Raw genomic sequence first — 15477 nt, forward strand, 5'->3', positions numbered from 1 at the left:
GGGACTCTGGGTTCAAAGGAATATTTCAAATCCAAACCAAACCAGTTATGTATAGTGGCGCCAGCGTTCCAAAAAGTTTTTAACACGTATAAATCATCCATCCATCTTTGGTTATTTCCGACGGCCGAGATAGAAACGAACCCAATGTTCTGTAGGTATAAATACACATTCAGACTAACCAAAAGAAGCCTCGTGAAGGATGCCAATTTAATGCGCAATAAATACAGGGGGATTTTCTGTAATGAAAAAGGAAGTTGCAAGGAGATTTATGTTGATGTCAGAAGGGTATCGGGGTCTTTTTTCCACCCATTTTTTCAAGAACCACCCGTGTTTTATGATTGATTTAAAAGGTACCCGAAATCCTTAATTTTCTGTAATTATTACCTGTACTCCGTACGTTTCTCGTTAGCAAGCAGGCCATCAAGGGGGAAATATCAGCTCCCTAAAATAAAGGGATTTGCTAGGGACCATGGCAGAAGGCATTTGGCGGGCCAACTGTTGCATGAAAGACCATCTGCAAACTGAGGGTATCAGACGGTTGGGAAAATTCGAAAATTTATTTTTTCCCGTAATTGTCATAACTTTTAACCTTTTTTGGTATTTTTTTCTTAATTGTCATAACTTACTGCATTTTTTTGGTAATTTTTCATTTTAAACTTTATAATTTAGCTAATTTACTTTTTGTCTGTTATGATTACTTTTTTTTCTTATCTGCTTTTGCTAGCGACATTTGCGATTTGTGCGAAACTTTATAACGCAAGCTTGATAAACCCAAGCTCGATAAGGCTCGCGAGCCTGGCCGAGCCCGAGCCGAGCCGAGCATTTGAGCTTAACGAGCTCGGCTCGGCTCGGCTCGTTTACACCCCTACACAGGATGATTGCAACCCTCCGATCTATAATATTTTGGGGTGCAACCTATTTACGTTGTGGGCCACTGAATGGATGGTTTGGATCATTCTATGGTGGGGCCTACCTGCTTGATGTGGTGTTGTACAACTGTAGAGTAGAGGTGAGTGATTTTATCCTAGAAGGGGAGAGAAAAATGGAGTAACTGCTTAGTCGGTAAAAAGTAGATGGGAAACGTACTTTATAGTAGTGGGGAGAAAAGTAAGGAATACGTATAATAATTACCGAAAATTACGAATTTTGGGTAACTTTCAAATCAATCATCAAACACTGGTGATTCTTAAAAAACGAGTGGGAAAAAAACCCCAATACCGTTTTGATGTTGGCCAACCTGACAAATTCACAACCCAACGTCAATCATTATCTTTAAAGTAATAATTTATTATTTCTCACTTCTCTTTTGGACGACTACATTATTGAATATTTTATTATTTACACATATCTTTTGGTTGAGAACAGCTACGTTATTAAATATTTTATTATTTCTCACGTCTCTTTTGGCTTAGAACAGCTACGTTATTGAATATTTTATTATTTCTCACATATCTTTTGGCTTAGAACGGCTACGTTGTTGAATATTTTATTATTTCTCACGTCACTTTTGGCTAAGAAAGCTGCCAGACGAGAGAATACGGCGCCGGAATATCCAGTACGCTGTCAGATTCAAGAAACACCCGTCATTCAAAGATATCAAGTACGCCGCCGGATTCTAGAGTAAGCCGCCGAAATATAGCACCGTCGGAATATCGAATACGCCACCGGATTCTAGAGTACACCGTCGGAATATCGAAAATGCCGCCGGAATATCAAGGGGTACGCCGACGGAATTCAGGAGTACCCCGGCATAAATAATTGGTACGCCCGTTGGAATCTAATACAGAGAGATAGCAGTATCATTAGAAGACGCACCGTTCTATATTGATGTCCATGTGTCGTGGATCCGACCGTCTATGCATATTGGTGACGGCCAAGATTTAAAATAACCCAAGGGACTCTAGGTTCAAAGGAATATTTCAAATCCAAACCAAACCAGTTATGTATAGTGGCTCCAGCGTTCCAAAAAGTTTTTTAACACGTGTAAATCATCCATCCATCTTTGGTTATTTCCAACGGCCAAGATAGAGATGAACCCAAGGTTCTGTAGGTATAAATACACATTCAGACTAACCAAAAGAAGCCTCGTGAAGGGTGCCAATTTAATGGGCAATAAATACAGGAGAATTTTCTGTAATGAAAAAGGAAGTTGCCAGGAGATTTATATTGATGTCATAAGGGTATCGGGGTCTTTTTTCCACCCGTTTTTTAAGAACCACCCGTGTTTTATGATTGATTTAAAAGGTACCCGAAATCCTTAATTTTCTGTAATTATTGCCTGTATTCCGTACTTTTCTTGTTAGTAGGCCATCAAGGGGGAAATATCAGCTCCCTAAAATAAAGGGAATTGCTAGGGACCATGGCAGAAGGCATTTGGGGGGCCAACTATTGCATGAAAGAACGTGTAAAAACCTTCACAAATTTGTCCATTTTTGCCTCCACAGTTTGAAGGGTTGAGATGATCCTATGAAGCTGATTTTTTGTGGACACCCTATCTATGTGAGGGCCAATCAAATGAATGGTTTGGATCACCAAAACAATGTGGGCCCATTGTATTTTAAGCCGGCGGTGTAGCTAAGTTAGCTACACCGGCGGTGTAGCTTCACTTTCCTCATATATATATATATATATATATATATATATATATATATATATATATAGGATAAGAATATCATTATAAGCAATCAATATGCCTTAAAAGTGAAGCAGCTCATAATGGAAACAAATAAAAGAGAAACTCTTCTCCTTTTGCAGAAAATGACATGGTGTACATGTCTCTCTTTTTTTTTCAGCATACAGGGCTAACTATTCTTCAATTTTTTCCCAACCCTACGATTTGTGGAGGCAAAAATGAACGTGTAAAAACCTTCACAAATTTGTCCATTTTTGCCTCCACAGTTTGAAGGGTTGAGATGATCCTATGGAGCTGATTTTTGGTGGACACCCTATCTATGTGAGGGCCAATCAAATGAATGGTTTGGATCACCAAAACAATGTGGGCCCATTGTATTTTAAGCCGGCGGTGTAGCTAAGTTAGCTACACCGGCGGTGTAGCTTCACTTTCCTCATATATATATATATATATATATATATATATATATATATATAGGATAAGAATATCATTATAAGCAATCAATATGCCTTAAAAGTGAAGCAGCTCATAATGGAAACAAATAAAAGAGAAACTCTTCTCCTTTTGCAGAAAATGACATGGTGTACAGGTCTCTTCTTTTTTTTCCAGCATACAGGGCTAACTATTCTTCAATATTTTCCCTTTTCGGTAACAACTTTATTAGGATCACCCTTGTTTTATGATTGATTTAAAAGGTACACGAAATCCTTAATTTTCTGTAATTATTACCTGTATTCCGTACTTTTCTTGTTAGTAGGCCATCAAGGGGGAAATATCAGCTCCCTAAAATAAAGGTAATTGCTAGGGACCATGGCAGAAGGCATTTGGCGGGCCAACTGTTGCATGAAAGAGTAGCCACCTCAGATGAATTAAATGAATAAGACAAAATCAGTTGAAAAGTGAGCTTAAGTGGTTGCACTCTCATGCAACAGCCGGTCCACAAAATGCCTTTTACCATGGTCACTAGCAAATCTCTAAAATAATAAAAGCTAAAACAGGAAATATATAGCTCAAACCATGGAAGAGGATATCAACTTTCCAAAGCACCAAGAAACAAAACCAGGGTTCTAACTTCAATTTATAAAAATTTGACAAATTCCAAAGACGTTTCCAATCTTGCAAACCAGAAGGCATCTGATAAAACCATAAAAATCCACTTTTTGGTAAAGATTTTTTCGCCCCACTGTAGGATAATACACCCCTTTTACATGAATTGTTTGTGGGCAGACTCCCCCCCCTTAGGTTTTTAACGTCAAATCACGCTACAAGGGGAGTGTATTATCCTATGGAAGGGACAAAAAAGCCATCTCCCAAAAAAAATAGGGAAAATGACCAAATGAAAGGACTTTCTACTCACTATGACATATGAAGAGGGGAGACTTGGAAATAACCAATCTATAGTGATCGTGACTGGTTTGCAAGGGTTAAGGACAAAAATACCCTCATTTTTAAAATACCGTCACCTCTCTCTCTCTCATGGGATGATCCCAACCATCAATTAGAAGGTCACAATTCCTCTCTCTTTCTCTCTCATGGGATGATCCCAACAGTCCATTAGAGGGCTCTCTCTCTCTCTCTCTCTCTCTCTCTCTCTCTCTCTCTCTCTCTCTCTCTCTCTCTCGTGGGATGATCCCAACCGTCCATTAGAGGGCCCCAATGCCCCCCTCTCTCATGGGATGATCCCAACCGTCCATTAAAGGGCCACAATGCCCCCCTCTCTCTCATGGGATGATCCCAACCGTCTATTAGAGGGCCGCAATTCCTCTCTCTTTCTCTCTCATGGGATGATCCCAACAGTCCATTAGAGGGCCACAATGCCCCCCCTCTCTCTCTCTCTCTCGTGAGATGATCCCAACCGTCCATTAGAGGGCCCCAATGCCCCCCTCTCTCTCATGGGATGATCCCAACCGTCCATTAAAGGGCCACAATGCCCCTCTCTCTCATGGGATGATCCCAACCGTCTATTAGAGGGTCACAATGCCCCTCTCTCTCTCTCATGGGATGATCCCAACCGTCCATTAGAGGGCCACAATGCCCTCTTTCTCTCATGGGATGATCCCAACCGTCCATTAGAGGGTCACAATGCCCCTCAGGTTCGTGCACCTCTCTCCAGTATCCTCTTATTCTGAGTGAACCTCCTCTCACAGGTTGGTAGTCTCTCCCTTTCAGTTGTTTAAACCCCTAAGTTTTTTAGAAATATATGGTTTAAAGCCTTAAAGTTTGGTTTAAACCCCTAATTTTCCCCAAATTTTTCACAGATTATTGGTTTAAACCTCCAAGTTTGGTTTAGAAATTTAGTTTAGAAAACCCTATATTTTTCCAAATTAGTTGAAAAAACCGTATATTTTGGAAAATCAGTTTAGAAAACTCTATAATTTTCCCAAATCAGTTTAGACTCAAACCAATAAGTTAGGGTTGGTACTCTCTCTCTTTCAGTTTGGAAAATCAGCAACTAAAACCCTAATTTTTTTTTTTGAAATCTATGGTTTAAAGCCCTAAAGTTTGGTTATGTTTTTTAGAAATATATGGTTTAAAGTCGTAAAGTTTTGTTTGAACCCCTAATTTCTTAGAATTGTATGGTTTAGAGCCCTAAAGTTTGGTTTAAACCCCTAATTGCTTACAATTTTTTCACAATTTTTTTTCGACCCACAATTACGGGCAACTTCTTCCCGCCGATGTATTCAAATGATACCGCATCCTTTACAAAGCCGTCGACGTGTAAGATAAAAGAAGCTCTTCGTTCTACCGTTCTTCTGTTTACACAAAATTAAACCATTGTCAAAATAACCAATTGAAAAAAAATCATTCCAATTAACAAGTAAAGCAGTCATTTTAGAATTATGCACAACTTCAACCACTACTAAATCTCCATAAAACAACATAAACCACTACTAAGACAATTCGGGCTACTTTTAAACACTCTAGACCACTACAAAGTCATGACAAGGAAATATGAACCACTGCTTACCCTATATAAACCACTTATAAATTCTATAAACCACTGTTAAACCAATATAAACCACTTATAAACAATCTAAACCATTGGTAATCCTAAATAAACCACTTATAAACACTCTAAACCATTGGTAATCCTAAATAAACAACTTATAAACACTCTAAAACCACTGGTAAGTCTATATAAACCACTTATAAACACACTAAACCACTGATAGGGTTATATAAACCACTTATAAACACTATAAACCACTGATAAGCCACTCTAAAACCACTGGTAAGTCTATATAAACCACTTCTTACCCTGTATAAACCATGTATAAACACTCTAAACCACTTATAAACAGTCTAAACCACTGATAGGCTTATATAAACCACTGTTTACCCTATATAAACCAGTTGTAAAAACTCTAAACCACTGATAAACCTATATAAACCACTTACAAACACTATAAACTACTTCTTACCCTGTATAAACCATGTATAAACACTCTAAACCACTGATAAGCCTACATAAACCACTTATAAACAGTCTAAACCACTGATAGGCTTATATAAGCCACTGTTTACCTTATATAAACCAGTTGTAAACACTCTAAACCACTGATAAGCTTATATAAACCACTTATAAACACTATAAACTACTTCTTACCCTGTATAAACCAATGATAAACACTATAAACCACTGATAAGCCTACATAAACCACTTATAAACACTCTAAATTACTGATAGGCTTATATAAACCACTGTTTACCCTATATAAAACACTTGTAAACACTCTAAACCACTTATAAGCTTATATAAACCACTTATAAACACTATAAACTACTGTTCACCCTGTATAAATCATTTATAAATCCTTATAAACCAATTATAAACACTCTAAACCACTGGAAAGCCTTAATAAACCATTAATTACGATTATAAACCACTACGGAGGATTCTTAACCAAAGAAGCTATATAAACCACTTATAAACACCCACTTCAGTACCGGTTTATGGTAGTGAAATACTGGTTAAACTTACGAAATTAGTGGTTTACAGAAAAATAACAATGATTATAAAGTGTTTAAAGTAATTTAAATAAGATTAAATAGTGATTGAAGGCTTTCTGCAATGGAAGACAGTAGTTTAACATGGAAAAGTTTCATTCAAGTTTATAAACATGCCTTAGAATGGAAAGAGAGGGGAGAGGGGTAAAAATACACACATTTCCATTAAATGGAAGCTTTCTGCAATGGAATGGTGGTTTCTAGTGAAGATTTTTAAGATTTCCAAATCCAATAACGTTTTTTTCCAATATTTGTTGAAAATGGAGGCGTTGTGCAATGCAATGAACGGTTAGGAAGGCTTTTACATCTAAAAATGAGGTTTTCAGCAATAGAATGGAGCTTTTGGCATCTAACAATGGAGGTTTTTGGGTTTCAAAAATGGAGGTTTTTGGGTTTTTCATACGTACGTTTTTTTGGTAGGTGGGAGGAAGAAGAAGAAGAGGGAAAAAGGTGGGTTTTGGGATTTGTTTTTCTCTAAATGTAATCATTTCAAAAAGGTGATTTGATAGGGGGAGAGAGAGAGAGAGTCAAGGGCATTTTAGTCATATGCACTCTTGATTGGTGATTTAGAAAACACCCCTCTTGAAGTGTCATAGTCAGTAGAAACCCCTTCTATTTGGTCATTTTCCCAAAAAAATACAAACCGGGGCACTTTAAGCTCGTGGGCGTACGAACACCATTTCATCCACCCCTTTTGTTTGGCTTTTCAGAAAAAGGACAAAAGGGTGGAAATATCATTTTCGATACGAATAATGCAAGCTCCAAGCCTCGAATACCTTTTAAAGTAGGTGGTCTGGACCGTCTGGTTGGTCAAATCAGTAGGGTATGTTTAATTGCCTTAAAATTAAGGAAGGCCGGTCTAGGGCTGCCACAATAGGCCAAAAATCGGGTTTGATTGCCCAAATCGTGCCACTTTGGAGAAAATGAAAGGATGTGGTGTGTTTATAAGGGAATGGGCACCCCTCCTCTTAACGGCTAGCTTTTAAGGGTGAGTTATACCTGGGTCCCTAAATGTCGGACCACATGGCATCCCTAACCTTTACTAGAAAAATACTTATATGTTTAGTTGCCAAAACCCAATGTTTTTCCAAGATTTTGAGGTGCCACATCAGTATTATCCCTTGCTTGGTTGCCTTTTTAGACAAGAAAGATTAGGGGCTTTCAAGGGATGTCAACATGCTGTTGGGTGAGGTGGCAGCCCTACCACATCCCTAAAAAGTTCCTCCAAAATAGTGGAAAAAATAAGGAAATCTCTCTCTCTCTCTCTCTCTCTCTCTCTCTCTCTCTCTCTCTCTCTCTCTCCATGCCTAGGTACAACCCAGTCTCTTGACCGGTTCCCCAAAAGTGGTTTCCTAGTTCCACAAAAGTGGTTGTGAGCAAGATGTGGGCTAGAAGTTAACATGGCTAAGAAGAAGGATTGGCATGGCAAGCGAGCGAGCCTGGCAGGAGGAAGGATTGGTCTAGCTGCGAGTGAGCGAGGGGGAACTTTCGGGAACCTAGAATCACTTTCCAAGAACCAAACCAGCCCCCCTGCGATTTTCCAACCCTAGAAATTCGCAGCAATTTTCCAATTCTCGGGTTCCATCCTTGTTTGGTTTGGCCATCTCTTGGATGGACTTGATTTTGATGGGGTCTACCTCAATACCTCTGACTGGGGAGAAATCCTAATAGCTTCCCGCAAGTCACCCCGAATACACACTTGCTAGGATTTAAACCGAGTTGGTACTTCAAGATTCTTTCGAAGAACTTCCTTTGATCGTTCAATCGAACCATTACGAGGGGGCTTTAAGGAATTGATCACGCAGGAACAGGGGATCAAAGTTCCATTGATTCTTCTATCTCCAATAGGGAAAAAAACTGAATCAAGAAGGGTTTCCGGGAAAAGTGTTTATGGTCGATCAACTAATTAATTTATCTAGTCTGTTGACCAGAAATAATGTGGGAGTGTGGGACCCACGTTGTTTGGGTGATGCAAACCACTCATTTGATGGTGTGCCCAAAAAACCAACTCCATAGGATCATCCTAACCGTTCGATTGGAGGTTCAAATGGACGGATTTGTGGAGGTTCAAATGGACACGTATAAACCTCCACAAATCTGTCCATTTTTAACCTCCACAAATTGAAGGGTTAAGATGATCATTTGGATCTATTTTTTTGGGCACACCCTATCTATGTTAGGGCCCATCAAATGAATAGTTTGGATCACCCAAACAACATGGGCCCCACTCTGTAACTTATATATTTAAAGAAATAATCACCCACCGTGAATACATTATATTAGCACGCTTCCTTGCCCTATCATACCCATGGGCACACGTTGATTGAGATATCCCATTCACCTCCAATGAGATGAACTATTCCTGTGGATAAAAAATCAGTCATTTTAACCATATCTTAAGTACCTTTATGTTACGTGCCTAATCGGTCGTAACGGAAATAAACAAGAAAATGATAGATAAACAAGAAAAGGATAGAAAAAGAAAAGAGAGAGGTTGATTCGAGGCAACGGGACCTCCTAATAGCTCATATTGAGAGGAACTGTGACTCTCCTAGAACAAAGTTTCACCTGTGCTGTAAATTTCTTCTTCACTTCCAATTTCATTAAAATATTCTTCTTAAATACAAGAATACAAGTAGTTGCCACATCCCTACCCACTGACCCAATTACATCACACATAGGCAACAACAACCACCCATAACTCTAAAACACATACCCACAAACCTAAATGCAAATCCCTACAATAGAGATGGGTTAGCTTCTTCTCCATCTTCCGTAGTTCTTCTTAGATTTTGTCCCTTGTTTTAGGTTTATTGCTTGTGCTTTATGCATTCAACCCCTGTTTTTCAAGCTTCTTATCTTAGTTTCAGTTCAGTTCAGTTCTTTTCCACACTATTCTGCTCTGCTCTGCTCTGTTCTTTTCTGCCATGGATCCTCAATCTCTCACAGCAAATGTTCATTCAGAAGCTCATTCTAATGGTGATTCTGACTCTGATTTCGGCTTTTCATTCCCCAACTTGAGGAAAGACTGGTCTCCAGGGTGTAACCCATCTGTGGTGAACCATGGAGCACCAGCTACTATCTCACCAGAAGAAGTTGAGTAGATCCAAAATGACGATCCTATCACTGGCCCTGCTGCTTCAAATAACGATGTTCATCTAGCAACTTTTGCAGAGTTGGTCAAATCCAAAATTGATGCTTCACCATCTCCATCTGAGAAACTAAGGAAATTTTGAGATTCAATAGTCAGGGGAGATCTTGACCATTTACACGTCTCAGTGCAAGATAAAATGAAATACTTGAAACTTTTGAACAAAGAGCTCAAATCATCATCAGCTTCGGGGAGCAGTTCTTCATCCAAAAAAAGGAGGAACTCAAGGAAAAAGGCCAAGTCTCGTCTGAAGAATCTCATTGAAGATGAAGAGGACATCATCCCCTTCCTTGCAAAATTGAATTCTCGCTGCTCAAGCTCTTCCACTGAAGAAAACCATTTTTCTGAGGCATAATCTGCCATACCAGTTGCACAAACTGCTGTTGTTGACCCCAATACCACCTTGAACTTGAAAACCGCCAGTTTCAAAACCACCCTGGTTTCTGTGGCCTTGCCAGAAAGTTCAAATAGGGTCTCTGTTGTACCTGTCCAGCAAGTTGACTTGCTACACACTCCTCTATCTGTTCAGCTAGCTGACTTGCCTTCTCCCAAAGCACTTGGTTCAGCGTACTTGAGCCATGGAAATATAGCAGATTCATTAAATGTAAAGGAAGCTCACTTGTCCATGTCACCCACTGACCTGGAAAAGCCCCAGCTGAGTCCTGGCCCCTCTCTTGAAAAATCCACCAGCAATGTCGATTGTAGAGTCCAAAATCCAGCTTTAACCTCCCTAAACTTCTCTGACTTGCAGCAAAATGACAGAAATATTGTGCTCTTACCCAAAATATCTGCTCGTGATGTTTCATCTGAGAAGCCCTTTAATCCCTGCCCTGTTTCCCGCCACTTTTTCAAATTAAAGGTGTTTTTTACTCTTTTGATTCTGACCTTGGGAAAGCAAATGAAAAGGTAGAAACTTCCAAGACAGAATCTTTCCAGCCATCTGCTTGTCCCTCAATCTCTGGGAAATCCAATACTCCTGCTGCTCCCTCTTCCCATGAAAATATTGGATCAGCCAAAGATCATTACATTGCTCCTGCTGCTCCCTCTTCATCCCTTGCAGGTCCAAATGCTAATCCTTCCATCCCTACTGCTAAGTGAACTTCTCTCTTTGCTCAAGCTGAAGTTAATGAGCAAGATACCACCTTGGATTACTTTGTTCTTGAAGATAACAGTGAAGATGATGAAAAAGTGGTGCTCAAATCTGATGACTTCGAAGAGGTCGAAGAAAAATGGAATAATTGCCTTATCGGTTTCTTCCCTGGTAGAAGGCCGTACTTCGTCGCTCTCAAAGATTTTCTCTACAGGCAATGGAGCTTAAAAGGAGATTTCTCTGTTTTTGGCCTAAATAATGGCTTCTTCCTCTTCAAGTTTCTATACAAGGAGGACTACACTAAGGTTCTAGAATCTCCTCCCACCACTTTTGGAGTTAGAGTTCTTGTCCTCCAGAAATGGACGCCGGAATTAAAAATGAAGAGAGTAAAGATGACTGAAATTCCTATTTGGATAAGGTTTCCCGGTCTCCATCTAAAATTCTGGATCGCAAAGGCCTCAGTAAAATTGCTAGTAGATTTGGAAGACCCATGTATATGGACTCCCATACAGCAAATTCAACTCGTCTAATGTTCGCCCGAGTTTGTGTCATGGTGAATGTGGATAAAAAAACTCCCGGATTCCATCAAAATAGAGACACCAACAATGACTCACTTCCAATTGGTGGAATACGATTGGAAGCCTTCGGCTTGCAAAAACTGCAGAGATTTTAGCCATGGGACTGATAAATGCAACTTCATCTCAGATTCTCAGAACATCTCAAATTTCCCACCAAGACAAGTTTGGAAACCCAAGCCAACAGCCATTGATGCCCCTAGAATTCAGTTAGAAGAATTTGGAATTTCTAATAATGTTCCAAATGAGGGGGCTGCCTCAGTTGCAATTCAGCCCAAAACTAACTCTCAAATCTCAAAGAAGGTCGCTAATACCCAGAAGAAAAACCTTATTGTCAGTAGAGAAATTACTAAAGGAAAATGTTGTGAAGCCAGCCCCCATATCCGTGTGCATATCAACAAATTTTCAGCTTTGCAATATTTGGATCACACGTCCATCAATGACCTTCCTCAACCTGAGAAGTCTAAAATTCTTGGCATGGCGTCTGATCCTGGACCTTGGCATATGGTCCAAAGAAGGAAGACCAAGAGCCCCTCCCTGCTCCTTTTAGCATCTTCTTCGCGCAGTCTCCCCTTCTCACCGAAGCTTTCTTAGGCCCCTCTGTCTCGGTCTTTGGTTTCGTTTGGGCTTGGTCTCTCTTGATGTTGTTGCTTGGAGCATTATTTTTCTTTGGTTGTTTTGTTTTTCATTGGTTTATGTTCCTTTTAGTTCAGCTCATTTTTTAGTCCTTGTATTCCCCTTCATGTGTTAGGGGTTGTTCTCTTTGCTCTTCATGATGTACTTTTCTATCTATTTTAATATATCTGGTAGGGATCTGCCTAACCCCAGCTTACCCATCAAAAAAAAAAAAAAAAACCTTCCTTCTATACACCATAACATATATGTATCATTCTTTCCCCCTTACAAACGACCTTGTCATCAAGGTCGAATTATTAAATAAAATACATTAATCCGCCGGGATCCCAAATCGTAATGGACATGATTTGCTTGAGCAATGCGCTTAACATTGGACATCCATCTTCAAAAATAACGGTCGAGATCTTTAGAACTCCACTTTCAAAATCTGTTGTGAACAAAGGTAAAAGAAAATACGATTTTTCATAGTGGTGCATTAAAGCAATGGGATGATCGAATGGGTTGACGAAATGATTGACATGGTGTTCAACTAAGTCATCTTCGTTGGCATCAATGCTTGCATTTTTCTCCACCACAAGACCAACCTTCCCAAGATTCAACTTCCCTTTGTCTTTGCGAATTTCTTCGACCACTACGCTGATTTTGTTCAAGCCTTCTACAAATTTTCATTGTCCTTCTATCATTTTCAAAACAAGTCTTTTAATCTCCTCCAGATCTTCACATATGGATTCCCAAAACTCCGAAGACGCAGCCATTGTGCAGGATCAATGGCTCTGATACCACTTGTTACATACCTAATCGGCTGTAACGGAAATAAACAAGAAAAAGATAGAAAAGAAGAGAGAGAGAGAGAGGTTGATTCGATGCAACCGAACCTCCTAATGGCTCATATTGAGAGGAAACATGACTCTCCTAGAACAAAGTTTCATTTGTACTCTCAATTTCTTCCTTATTTCCAATTTCATTAAAATACTCTTCTTAAATACAAGAATAAAAGTAGTTTCTACATCCCTACCTACTAACCCAATTACATCACACATAGGCAATAACTACCACCCATAACTCTACAACACATACCCACAAACTTAAATGCAAATCCCTAAAATAACTACCTTGCAACTTCCTCCCATCCACCATAACATGTACGTATCACTGTATTAGTCAATTAGTTGCAGGCCCGTGCGATGCATTGGAACGAAAAACAAAGCACAAACAAAACCTAAAGCATAAAACAAAGCTTAGAGAAAATGCTATTTACCGACCAAAATTAAAACAAATGACCTTTCGTGGGAGCCGGTTTTTCCCACGCGCGTGAGGCGGCAGGAGGTCACCACATTGGGTTCTCTGGGAGTGTTTAGTTTGATCTGTGTTTCTTGCGGACTCGGGACCCTTTCAGGAAACGAAGTGTCCTTTGGGTAAAAATGGAAGTTTTTGACTCAAATTTAACTTACCGATTGAAATGCCGTGTGAAAACGGGCTTACCGGTTTATGCCGTAAAAGGCGGGTGCTGTGTGAAAACGGGCTTACAGGTTTATGCCGTAAAAGGCGGGTGCTGTGTAAAAACAGGCTTTCCGGTTGTATCTCCGGGATAAAACAGTTTTTGGAAATTATTTTCTTCTGAAAATACCCTAAAAGGAGATTGAGAGAAATCGGTTTCGGTACCGATTTCGGACCCCACCGAAATTGAAATTTCGACAGAAATTTCGAAATCCGGCGAAATGATGAAAAAAAAAATTTATTCAATACCAAATTTCAGTTAAAATTTCTGTAAAATGTTTAATTAATTAAAAAACAGGTTTTTTGGTGAAATTTCGACCGAAATTCCAAAATTTTGGACGAAATAAAATACCGTTTCAGGTATGATACATTTCGGTGTCGGTCCCAACCAAAACCTAAAATTTCGGATTTCGGTGGAAATTTAAAACCATGAAGACAACACATCCAGGATGGCGTGTGATTTAGGCACTACTCTAAAAAACAGTCTCCATTAAAAACAAGGGGTATGGGTGTAACTCAGGTCAATTTTTGGGAATTTTTGTTGAATTTTTACCATAAAATGGGGTCGGGTTCGGGTTGATTCCAATTCATTTTTTACCTCAACCCAAGATTTCATCTAATTCTTATGAGACCAATTAAGATAATACGATTTAGGATAGCTGGGAGAGAAAAACATCCAAAATTATGAGATATCTGTCACCATGACTCACCTTAAAGCTAATCCACTGGGTGAGTTTTTTCTAGCTACTCAAGGATTTTCCAAACCTTTTTTCATCCTCCCTCTCTAAATGCTGTATTTACCAAGCTTATAAAGCAAAATCCAATTCCAGTAGAAAGAGAATTGGATCACTTACTTTTGCTCAGATTTGATGGCTAATTCACCAACGACTCAAGATAACCCAGGACAGCAGCCAGAAGATCTGTGTTAGCTGCCTTTAACCTCAGAGGCCTTTTTACATCATTTAGTCATGAGGCGCTCATGGCCATGTGGTCATGGCATAGCTCCTGTGACCTAACCCAAATCCGTGCATTCAAGTTTCTTGCTGATTGGGCGAATCCGAGCGTAGGAGATAATAACCATTCATTAGCTGTGGAAAAGCAAAATTGAGCTAATATGTGATCATGAGGCCCCTGCAATCAGAAATTTTTTATCAATAGTGAGTCCATTGGAAAACACAAGGAAGTTGGTGATTTGAATCTCTGTTACAAAACAGAAGCCATTAAACTTGCCCAGTTCTAGGATAGTAAAGGCTGAAGATTTTCATGAGCTCTTAAACTGACATAAACACACCAGTCTCCGACTGAAGCACCCTGTAAAGTGTCTTGTATCTAATATCCATAGGAAGAAACCTTAACCACTGCAAGATAGAGAAGGCCACTAAGGGCCTGTTCGTTTCAGATTATGACAACCGATTGTTAGCCCAAAAACTATTATTGGACTCAAAATTACATTTAAATTTCAGTGCAATAATAGGTTTGCGGCTAACAATCTCAAACAAACAGGGCCCACGGAAGGGGTCATGGCTTGTATCTAAACCCAGAATGAATAACAAAAAGAAAGCCAATTGCATCACGTTCAATGTTACGCGGCAAACAGGCAGGAACAATGAACAAAAAGGCTATCAGATTCTTATGGTCGGCATGATCAAACACGAGATCACTTTAAATGAGAGCATAAAAGGCTATCAACAGACTGATAACACCATAATCTTTGATTGAAACGTATATATTCAAAGAAAATATGTCGCAAAATTTATCGATAGCTCTCATGTATCTGAAGTGCAACATTGGAAAAATTATGTCAGTCACAATAACATGTCAGTCACAATAACAGACCTATTAAAGTAAATCAGCATATAAATTTCTGAAGACCAATTTCAGTTTTCCA

This window comes from Tasmannia lanceolata, unplaced genomic scaffold (genome assembly GCF_043159265.1).
Source record: "Tasmannia lanceolata isolate RefF3 unplaced genomic scaffold, GAP_Taslan_0.1 ptg000006l, whole genome shotgun sequence".
Taxonomy (NCBI): Eukaryota; Viridiplantae; Streptophyta; class Magnoliopsida; order Canellales; family Winteraceae; genus Tasmannia; species Tasmannia lanceolata.